At 62.8% G+C, this 12,310-nt stretch overlaps 1 pseudogene; it reads left to right on the top strand.

The window, feature by feature from the left end:
- The window catches only part of LOC141191570 (uncharacterized), a 773,803-nt pseudogene that overhangs the window by 42,205 nt on the left and 719,288 nt on the right, over positions 1 to 12,310 (top strand).

Genomic DNA, 12,310 nt, shown 5'->3' on the forward strand with positions numbered 1-12,310 from the left:
AAAGAAAAATAAAGAAAAATATACCTAAATAGAGTACTGGATATTTTAAGAAATGTTTAATAGGTTAGAGTAGAGTAGGGCCCGGACAGAAGAGTTTACCTTGTCGTGGCGGCGGCTTACAAAATCTTTTGGCCAAACAAAAGCTGCTGCTATGTACGTAATATGGTGTTCTATGGGAACTGTTAGGGTATGTGCACATGGACAGGAGCCACTGTGGGTTTGACACTGCGTGCTTATGCAGCATCAAACCTGCAGCGGCCAGGTGTTACAGCATAATGGATAGGATTTCTAGAAATCCCATGTCCACTATGGGACTCTGTGCACCTATGGATCACCAACGGAAACTGACATGCGTCGCGTCTTTCAGACCCGCAACATGTCAATTTGTCTTGCGGGTCCACATGTGGACTTTCTCCACAGAATAACATTTATGAAGAAACTCCGCATGTACAAAAAAACAAATCGCGCCACTCAATTGCATAAAATGAGGGCAGAAGCCGCACGACTATCCCGCAGCTTCGGGGCCACAGGCGTCTCCTGAGCGTGGGCACATACACTTAATGTGTGATTGATAAGGATGTGGTGCAGAAATTGAGTTTTTCCAAGAGTGGGCGGTGTGACTGTGGAAGGTTCGAGGAGTCGAGGTGGAGCTGGGGTGGAGCCTGGGCGGAGCCTCAAGGGTGCCCGAAATTTTTTTGCCAGTATGGGGTCTGAAATTACTGGTGGCAGCCCTGCACACATATACATGCACTCATATACTAATCTTTTATGATATTAAGGTCTTCTGGAGAGGGCTGTAGAGCCCACTGTGGAGGAGGGGACACAGCAGGCAGGACTGATTTCAGCTTTCTGCCCTGCGTGCTGTCCGATGCTGTGGACTCTCCTCCCCCCTCTTTGAGGAAATGCTGCTGGCAAAAGAACAGCAGGAGGCAGAAGACCCCCTGTTACTCCCTGCAGGAGGACAGACACAGCAGCCAATGAGCGCTCTCATCAGTCTGATGGGGAAGTATTCATTGGCCAGCAGCCTCTCTCCTGCATGACATGCCCCATTTTTCAATGCCCGCACTCTGCCCAGGGTATCAAAAATCATTATGGGTGGACGGGGTTAAGCAGCATCAGCCCTCAGTCAAGGGGCACCATAGCAGCTACGTGGTCTACTGCCTGAGCACTACGCTTCTTCCTGCATGGGCCCCCCTCCACCTCTGGGCCCGGGTGCATCGGCGGTGTGTCCACCCCTGGCTGAACCCCTCGCTGCGGCTCTGAGCAAATGTAATATTATTTACACACAAACGAGCGGTAAAGAAATCAGTGAGACACCTGTGGGATAACAACGTAAGAACGCCCATTACACCCTCAGATGACTTCCCTCGTGGGTACAGTGTCCGAAATGGGGTCACTTTAGGGGGTCGTATGTTCTTCACACCTCGAGGGCTTTGCTATTGGCCGCTCCGTACACCTCATATACAAGCAGCTCCGCTCCGTACACCTCGTACACACAGCTCCGCTCCGTAAGCCCCGTACACGCGCGGCTCAGCTCCGTAAGCCCCGTACACGCGCGGCTCAGCTTCGTACGCCCCGTACATGCGCGGCTCAGCTCCGTACACCCCGTACACGCGCGGCTCAGCTCCGTACGCCCCGTACACGCGCGGCTCAGCTCCGTACGCCCCGTACACGCGCAGCTCAGCTAAGTACGCCCCGTACACGCGCGGCTCAGCTCCGTACATCCCGTACACGCGCCGCTCAGCTCCGTACGCCCCGTACACGCGCGGCTCAGCTAAGTACGCCCCGTACACGCGCGGCTCAGCTCCGTACGCCCCGTACACGCGCGGCTCAGCTCCGTACGCCCCGTACACGCGCGGCTCAGCTTCGTACGCCCCGTACACGCGCGGCTCAGCTCCGTACGCCCCGTACACGCGCGGCTCAGCTCCGTACGCCCCGTACACGCGCGGCTCAGCTCCGTACGCCCCGTACACGCGCGGCTCAGCTCCGTACACCTCGTACACGCACGGCTCAGCTCCGTACGCCCCGTACACGCAAGGCTCTGCTCCGTACACCTCGTACACGCACGGCTCTGCTCCGTACACCTCGTACACACGCGCGGCTCCGCTCCGTACACCTCGTACACGCACGGCTCTTCACACCTCGAGGGCTTTGCTATTGGCCGCTCCGTACACCTCATATACAAGCAGCTCCGCTCCATACACCTCGTACACACAGCTCCGCTCCGTAAGCCCCGTACACGGACGGCTCAGCTCCGTAAGCGCGGCTCAGCTCCGTAAGCCCCGTACACGCGCGGCTCAGCTCCGTACACCTCGTACACGCACGGCTCAGCTCCGTACGCCCCGTACACGCAAGGCTCCGCTCCGTACACCTCGTACATGCACGGCTCTGCTCCGTACACCTCTTCCACACGCGCGGCTCCGCTCCGTACACCTCGTACACGCACGGCTCTGCTCAGTATACCTCGTAAACGCGCGGCTCCGCTCCGTACACACTAGGCTCCGCTCCGTACACCTCGTACACGCACGGCTCCGCTCCGAACACCTCGTACACACACGGCTCTGCTCCGTACGCCTTGTACACACACGGCTCTGCTCCGTACGCCTCGTACACACACGGCTCTGCTCAGTATACCTCGTTCATGCGCGGCTCCGCTCCATACACACTAGGCTCCGCTCCGTACACCTTGTACACACACGGCTCTGCTTCGTACGCCTCGTACAAACGCGGCTCTGCTCAGTACACCACGTACACACGCGACTCTGCTCCGTACACCTCGTACACGCGCGGCTCTGCTCCGTACACCTCGTACACGCATGGCTCTGCTCCGTACACCTCGTACACGCGTGGCTCCGCTCCGTACACACTAGGCTCCGCTCCGTATACCTCGTACACGCACGGCTCCGCTCCGTACACCTCGTACACACATGGCGCTGCTCCGTACGCCTCGTACACACACAGCTCTGCTCCGTACACCATGTACACAAGCGGCTCTGCTCAGTATACCTAGTACATGCACGGCTCCGATCCGTACACCTCGTACACACACGGCTCTGCTCCGTACGCCTCGTACACACGCGGCTCTGCTCCATACACCTCGTACACACACGGCTCTGCTCAGTGCACCTCGTACATGCACGGCTCCGCTCCGTACACCTCGTACACACATGGCTCAGGTCCGTACGCCTCGTACACACGCGGCTCCGCTCCGTACCCCTCGTACACGCGCGGCTCCGCTCCGTACACCTCGTACACACGCGGCTCCGCTCCGTACACCTCGTACATACACGGCTCTGCTCCGTACGCCTCGTACACACGCGGCTCTGCTCCGTACACCTCGTACACACGCGGCTCTGCTCAGTATACCTCGTACACGCGTGGCTCCGCTCCGTACACACTAGGCTCCGCTCTGTACACCTCGTACACGCACGGCTCCGCTCCGAACACCTCGTACACACACGGCTCTGCTCCGTACGCCTCGTACACACACGGCTCTGCTCCGTACACACACGGCTCTGCTCCGTACACCTCGTACACGCGGCTCTGCTTCGTACACCTCGTACACACGCGGCTCTGCTCCGTACACCTCGTACACACGCGGCTCCGCTCCGTACACCTCGTACACACGCGGCTCCGCTCCGTACACCTCGTACACGCTCGGCTCCGCTCCGTACACCTCGTACACGCTCGGCTCCGCTCCGTACACCTCGTACACGCTCGGCTCCGCTCCGTACACCTCGTACACACGCGGCTCCGCTCCGTACACCTCGTACACACGCGGCTCCGCTCCGTACGCCTCGTACACACGCGGCTCCGCTCCGTACGCCTCGTACACACGCGGCTCCGCTCCGTACACCTCGTACACGCGCGGCTCCGCTCCGTACACCTCGTACACTCGCGGCTCCGCTCCGTACACCTCGTACACACACGGCTCTGCTCCGTACGCCTCGTACACACGCGGCTCTGCTCCGTACACCTCGTACACACGCGGCTCTGCTCCGTACACCTCGTACACACGCGGCTCTGCTCAGTATACCTCGTACACGCGCGGCTCCGCTCCGTACACACTAGGCTCCGCTCCGTACACCTCGTACACGCACGACTCCGCTCCGAACACCTCGTACACACACGGCTCTGCTCCGTACGCCTCGTAAACACACACGGCTCTGCTCCGTACGCCTCGTACACACACGGCTCTGCTCCGTACACCTCGTACACGCGGCTCTGCTTCGTACACCTCGTACACACGCGACTCTGCTCCGTACACTTCGTACACACGCGGCTCTGCTCCGTACACCTCGTACACACGCGGCTCCGCTCCGTACACCTCGTACACGCACGGCTCCGTTCCGTACACCTCGTACACGCTCGGCTCCGCTCCGTACACCTCGTACACACATGGCTCCGCTCCGTACACCTCGTACACACGCGGCTCCGCTCCGTACACCTCGTACACACACGGCTCCGCTCCGTACACCTCGTACACACGCAGCTCCGCTCCGTACACCTCGTACACACGCAGCTCTGCTCCGTACACCTCGAACACACGCGGCTCCGCTCCGTACGCCTCGTACACACGCGGCTTCGTACACCTCGTACACGCGCGGCTCCGCTCCGTACGCCTCGTACACGCGCGGCTCTGCTCCGTACACCTCGTACACACGCGGCTCCGCTCCGTACACCTCGTACACACGCGGCTCCGCTCCGTACACCTCGTACACACACGGCTCCGCTCCGTACACCTCGTACACACGCAGCTCCGCTCCGTACACCTCGTACACACGCAGCTCTGCTCCGTACACCTCGAACACACGCGGCTCCGCTCCGTACGCCTCGTACACACGCGGCTCCGTACACCTCGTACACGCGCGGCTCCGCTCCGTACGCCTCGTTCACGCGCGGCTCTGCTCCGTACACCTCGTACACGCGCGGCTCCTCTCCGAACACCTCATACACACGCGACTCCGCTACGTACACCTCGTACACACGCGGCTCCGCTCCGTACACCTCGTACACACGCGGCTCTGCTCCGTACACCTCGTACAAACGCGGCTCCGCTCCGTACACCTCGTACATGCGCGGCTCTGCTCCGTACACCTCGTACACACGCGGCTCTGCTCCGTACACCTCGTACACACGCGGCTCCGCTCCGTACACCTTGTACACACGCGGCTCCGCTCCGTACACCTCGTACACACACGGCTCCGCTCCGTATACCTCGTACACGCGCGGCTCCGCTCCGTACACCTCGTACACGCACGGCTCTGCTCCGTACGCCTCGTACAAACGCGGCTCTGCTCCGTACACCTCGTACACACGCGGCTCTGCTCAGCATACCTCGTACACGCGCGGCTCCGCTCCGTACACCTCGTACACGCACGGCTCCGAACACCTCGTACACACACGGCTCTGCTCCGTACGTCTCGCACACACACGGCTCTGCTCCGTACGCCTCGTACACACACGGCTCTGCTCCGTACGCCTCGTACACACACGGCTCTGCTCTGTACGCCTCGTATACACGCGGCTCTGCTCCGTATACCTCGTTCATGCGCGGCTCCGCTCCGTACACACTAGGCTCCGCTCCGTACACCTTGTACGCACACGGCTCTGCTCCGTACGCCTCGTACAAATGCGGCTCTGCTCCGTACACCTCGTACACACGCGGCTCCGCTCCGTACACCTCGTACACGCTCGACTCCGCTCCGTACACCTCGTACACACGCGGCTCCGCTCCATACACCTCGTACACGCGCGGCTCAGCTCCGTATGCCCCGTACACGCGCGGCTCAGCTAAGTACGCCCCATACACGCGCGGCTCAGCTCCGTACAACCCGTACACGTGCGGCTCAGCTCCGTACGCCCCGTACACGCGCGGCTCAGCTAAGTACGCCGCGTACACGCGCGGCTCAGCTCCGTACGCCCCGTACACGCGCGGCTCAGCTCCGTACGCCCCGTACACGCGCGGCTCAGCTCCGTACGCCCAGTACACGCGTGGCTCAGCTCCGTACGCCCCGTACACGCGCGGCTCAGCTCCGTACGCCCCGTACACGCGCGGCTCAGCTCCGTACACCTCGTACACGCACGGCTCAGCTCCGTACGCCCCGTACACGCAAGGCTCCGCTCCGTACACCTCGTACACGCACGGCTCAACTCCGTACGCCTCGTACACACGCGGCTCTGCTCCGTACACCTCGTACACACGCGCGGCTCCGCTCCGTACACCTCGTACACACGCGCGGCTCCGCTCCGTACACCTCGTACACGCACGGCTCTGCTCAGTATACCTCGTAAACGCGCGGCTCCGCTCCGTACACACTAGGCTCCGCTCCGTACACTTCGTACACGCACGGCTCCGCTCCGAACACCTCGTACACACACGGCTCTGCTCCGTACGCCTCGTACACACACGGCTCTGCTCCGTACGCCTCGTACACACACGGCTCTTCTCCGTACGCCTCGTACACACACGGCTCTGCTCCGTACGCCTCGTACACACACGGCTCTGCTCTGTACACCTCGTACACACGCGGCTCTGCTCCGTATACCTCGTTCATGCGCGGCTCCGCTCCATACACACTAGGCTCCGCTCCGTACACCTTGTACACACACGGCTCTGTTTCGTACGCCTCGTACAAACGCGGCTCTGCTCCGTACACCTCGTACACGCGCGGCTCTGCTCCGTACACCTCGTACATGCGTGGCTCTGCTCCGTACACCTCGTACACGCGTGGCTCCGCTCCGCACACACTAGGCTCCGCTCCGTATACCTCGTACACGCACGGCTCCGCTCCGTACACCTCGTACACACATGGCGCTGCTCCGTACGCCTCGTACACACACAGCTCTGCTCCGTACACCATGTACACAAGCGGCTCTGCTCAGTATACCTCGTACATGCACGGCTCCGATCCGTACACCTCGTACACACATGGCTCTGCTCCGTACGCCTCGTACACACGCGGCTCTGCTCCATACACCTCGTACACACACGGCTCTGCGCAGTGCACCTCGTACACGCACGGCTCCGCTCCGTACACCTCGTACACACATGGCTCAGCTCCGTACGCCTCGTACACACGCGGCTCCGCTCCGTACCCCTCGTACACGCGCGGCTCCGCTCCGTACGCCTCGTACACACGCGGCTCCGCTCCGTACGCCTCGTACACGCGCGGCTCTGCTCCGTACGCCTAGTACACGCGCGGCTCTTCTCCGTACGCCTCGTACACGCGCGGCTCTGCTCCGTACGCCTCGTACACGCGCGGCTCTGCTCCGTACGCCTCGTACACGCTCGGCTCTGCTCCGTACGCCTCGTACACGCTCGGCTCTGCTCCGTACGCCTCGTACACGCGCGGCTCTGCTCCGTACGCCTCGTACACGCGCGGCTCTGCTCCGTACGCCTCGTACACGCGCGGCTCCGCTCCGTACGCCTCGTACACGCGCGGCTCCGCTCCGTACGCCTCGTACACGCGCGGCTCCGCTCCGTACGCCTCGTACACGCGCGGCTCCGCTCCGTACGCCTCGTACACACACGGCTCTGCTCCGTACGCCTTGTACACACACGGCTCTGCTCCGTACGCCTCGTACACACACGGCTCTGCTCTGTATACCTCGTTCATGCGCGGCTCCGCTCCGTACACACTAGGCTCTGCTCCGTACACCTCGTACACACACGGCTCTGCTCCGTACGCCTCGTACACACACGGCTCTGCTCCGTACGCCTCGTACACACACGGCTCTGCTCCGTACACCTCGTACACGCGGCTCTGCTTCGTACACCTCGTACACACGCGGCTCTGCTCCGTACACTTCGTACACATGCGGCTCTGCTCCGTACACCTTGTACACACGCGGCTCTGCTCCGTACACCTCGTAGACGCACGGCTCCGCTCCGTACACCTCGTACACGCTCGAATCCGCTCCGTACACCTCGTACACACATGGCTCCGCTCCGTACACACGCGGCTCCGCTCCGTATACCTCGTACACACACGGCTCCGCTCCGTATACCTCGTACACACGCGGCTCCGCTCCGTATACCTCGTACACACGCAGCTCCTCTCCGTACACCTCGTACACACGCGGCTCTGCTCCGTACACCTCGTACACACGCGGCTCTGCTCCGTACACCTCGTACACGCTCAGCTCTGCTCCCTACACCTCGTACACGCTCAGCTCCGCTCCGTACACCACGTACACACGCAGCTCTGCTCCGTACGCCTCGTACACGCTCGGCTCCGCTCCGTACGCCTCGTACACGCGCGGCTCCGCTCCGTACACGTTCGACTCCGCTCCGTACACCTCGTACACACGCGCCTCTGCTCCGTACACCTCGTACACGCTCGGCTCTGCTCCGTACACCTCGTACACGCTCGGCTCCGCTCCGTACACCACGTACACACGCGGCTCTGCTCCGTACACCACGTACACACGCGGCTCTGCTCCGTACACCACGTACACACGCGGCTCTGCTCCGTACGCCTCGTACACGCGCGGCTCTGCTCCGTACGCCTCGTACACGCTCGGCTCTGCTCCGTACGCCTTGTACACACGCGGCTCTGCTCCGTACGCCTCGTACACACGCGGCTCAGCTCCGTACGCCTCGTACACACGCGGCTCAGCTCCGTACACCTCGTACACGCGCAGCTCCGCTCCGTACACCTCGTACACTTGCGGCTCCGCTCCGTACACCTCGTACACACGGCTCTGCTCCGTACGCCTCGTACACACGCGACTCTGCTCCGTACGCCTCGTACACACGCGGCTCTGCTCAGTATACCTCGTACACGCGCGGCTCCGCTCCGTACACCTCGTACACTCGCGGCTCCGCTCCGTACACCTCGTACACTCGCGGCTCTGCTCCGTACACCTCGTACACACGCGGCTCTGCTCCGTACACCTCGTACAAACGCGGCTCTGCTCCGTACACCTCGTACACACGCGGCTCTGCTCAGTATACCTCGTACACGCGTGGCTCCGCTCCGTACACCTCGTACACTTGCGGCTCCGCTCCGTACACCTCGTACACACGGCTCTGCTCCGTACGCCTCGTACACACGCGACTCTGCTCCGTACGCCTCGTACACACGCGGCTCTGCTCAGTATACCTCGTACACGCGCGGCTCCGCTCCGTACACCTCGTACACTCGCGGCTCCGCTCCGTACACCTCGTACACACGCGGCTCTGCTCCGTACACCTCGTACACACGCGGCTCTGCTCCGTACACCTCGTACACACGCGGCTCTGCTCAGTATACCTCGTACACGCGTGGCTCCGCTCCGTACACACTAGGCTCCGCTCCATACACCTCGTACACGCACGGCTCCGCTGCGAACACCTCGTACACACACGGCTCTGCTCCGTACACCTCGTAGACGCGGCTCTGCTTCGTACACCTCGTACACACGCGGCTCTGCTCCGTACACTTAGTACACACGAGGCTCTGCTCCGTACACCTCGTACACGCGTGGCTCCGCTCCGTACAGCTCGTACACACGCGGCTCTGCTCCGTACACCTCGTACACGCTCGGCTCTGCTCCGTACACCTCGTACACGCTCGGCTCTGCTCCGTACACCTCGTACACGCTCGGCTCTGCTCCGTACACCTCGTACACGCTCGGCTCTGCTCCGTACACCTCGTACACGCTCGGCTCTGCTCCGTACACCTCGTACACGCTCGGCTCCGCTCCGTACACCACGTACACGCTCGGCACAGCTCTGTACACCTCGTACACGCGCGGCTCCGCTCTGTACACCTCGTACACGCACGGCTCTGCTACGTACGCCTCGTACACGCTCGGCTCTGCTCCGTACGCCTCGTACACGCTCGGCTCTGCTCCGTACGCCTCGTACACGCTCGGCTCTGCTCCGTACGCCTCGTACACGCTCGGCTCTGCTCCGTACGCCTCGTACACGCTCGGCTCTGCTCCGTACGCCTCGTACACGCTCGGCTCTGCTCCGTACGCCTCGTACACACGCGGCTCTGCTCCGTACGCCTCGTACACACGCGGCTCTGCTCCGTACGCCTCGTACACACGCGGCTCTGCTCCGTACGCCTCGTACACACGCGGCTCCGCTCCCTACGCCTCGTACACGCGCGGCTCCGCTCCCTACGCCTCGTACACGCACGGCTCCGCTCCCTACGCCTCGTACACGCACGGCTCCGCTCCGTACGCCTCGTACACACGACTCTGCTCCGTACACCTCGTACACGCGTGGCTCTGCTCCGTACACCTCGTACACGCGCGGCTCTGCTCCGTACACCTCGTACACACGCGGCTCTGCTCCGTACACCTCGTACACACGCGGCTCTGCTCCGTACGCCTCGTACACACGCGGCTCTGCTCCGTACGCCTCGTACACACGCGGCTCAGCTCCGTACGCCTCGTACACACGCGGCTCCGCTCCGTACGCCTCGTACACACGCGGCTCCGCTCCGTACACCTCGTACACGCGCAGCTCCGCTCCGTACACCTCGTACACTTGCGGCTCCGCTCCGTACACCTCGTACACACGGCTCTGCTCCGTACGCCTCGTACACACGCGACTCTGCTCCGTACGCCTCGTACACACGCGGCTCTGCTCAGTATACCTCGTACACGCGCGGCTCCGCTCCGTACACCTCGTACACTCGCGGCTCCGCTCCGTACACCTCGTACACACGCGGCTCTGCTCCGTACGCCTCGTACACACGCGGCTCTGCTCCGTACGCCTCGTACACACGCGGCTCAGCTCCGTACGCCTCGTACACACGCGGCTCCGCTCCGTACGCCTCGTACACACGCGGCTCCGCTCCGTACACCTCGTACACGCGCAGCTCCGCTCCGTACACCTCGTACACTTGCGGCTCCGCTCCGTACACCTCGTACACACGGCTCTGCTCCGTACGCCTCGTACACACGCGACTCTGCTCCGTACGCCTCGTACACACGCGGCTCTGCTCAGTATACCTCGTACACGCGCGGCTCCGCTCCGTACACCTCGTACACTCGCGGCTCCGCTCCGTACACCTCGTACACACACGGCTCTGCTCCGTACACCTCGTACACACGCGGCTCTGCTCCGTACACCTCGTACACACGCGGCTCTGCTCCGTACACCTCGTACACACGCGGCTCTGCTCAGTATACCTCGTACACGCGTGGCTCCGCTCCGTACACACTAGGCTCCGCTCCATACACCTCGTACACGCACGGCTCCGCTGCGAACACCTCGTACACACACGGCTCTGCTCCGTACACCTCGTAGACGCGGCTCTGCTTCGTACACCTCGTACACACGCGGCTCTGCTCCGTACACTTAGTACACACGAGGCTCTGCTCCGTACACCTCGTACACGCGTGGCTCCGCTCCGTACAGCTCGTACACACGCGGCTCTGCTCCGTACACCTCGTACACGCTCGGCTCTGCTCCGTACACCTCGTACACGCTCGGCTCTGCTCCGTACACCTCGTACACGCTCGGCTCTGCTCCGTACACCTCGTACACGCTCGGCTCTGCTCCGTACACCTCGTACACGCTCGGCTCTGCTCCGTACACCTCGTACACGCTCGGCTCTGCTCCGTACACCTCGTACACGCTCGGCTCCGCTCCGTACACCTCGTACACGCTCGGCTCCGCTCCGTACACCACGTACACGCTCGGCACAGCTCCGTACACCTCGTACACGCACGGCTCCGCTCCGTACGCCTCGTACACGCTCGGCTCCGCTCCGTACGCCTCGTACACGCTCGGCTCCGCTCCGTACGCCTCGTACACGCTCGGCTCCGCTCCGTACGCCTCGTACACGCTCGGCTCTGCTCCGTACGCCTCGTACACGCTCGGCTCTGCTCCGTACGCCTCGTACACGCTCGGCTCTGCTCCGTACGCCTCGTACACACGCGGCTCTGCTCCGTACGCCTCGTACACACGCGGCTCCGCTCCGTACGCCTCGTACACGCGCGGCTCCGCTCCCTACGCCTCGTACACGCACGGCTCCGCTCCGTACGCCTCGTACACACGACTCTGCTCCGTACACCTCGTACACGCGCGGCTCTGCTCCGTACACCTCGTACACGCGCGGCTCTGCTCCGTACACCTCGTACACGCGCGGCTCTGCTCCGTACACCTCGTACACACGCGGCTCTGCTCCGTACACCTCGTACACACGCGGCTCTGCTCCGTACACCTCGTACACACGCGGCTACGCTCCGTACACCTCGTACACACACGGCTCTGCTCCGTACACCTCGTACATACACGGCTCTGCTCCGTACACCTCGTACACGCGTGGCTCTGCTCCGTACACCTCGTACACACACGGCTCTGCTC

This window comes from Phyllobates terribilis, unplaced genomic scaffold, assembly GCF_046119375.1.
Source record: "Phyllobates terribilis strain yellow unplaced genomic scaffold, ASM4611937v1 Scaffold_47__1_contigs__length_9908305, whole genome shotgun sequence".
NCBI classification, from domain to species: domain Eukaryota; kingdom Metazoa; phylum Chordata; class Amphibia; order Anura; family Dendrobatidae; genus Phyllobates; species Phyllobates terribilis.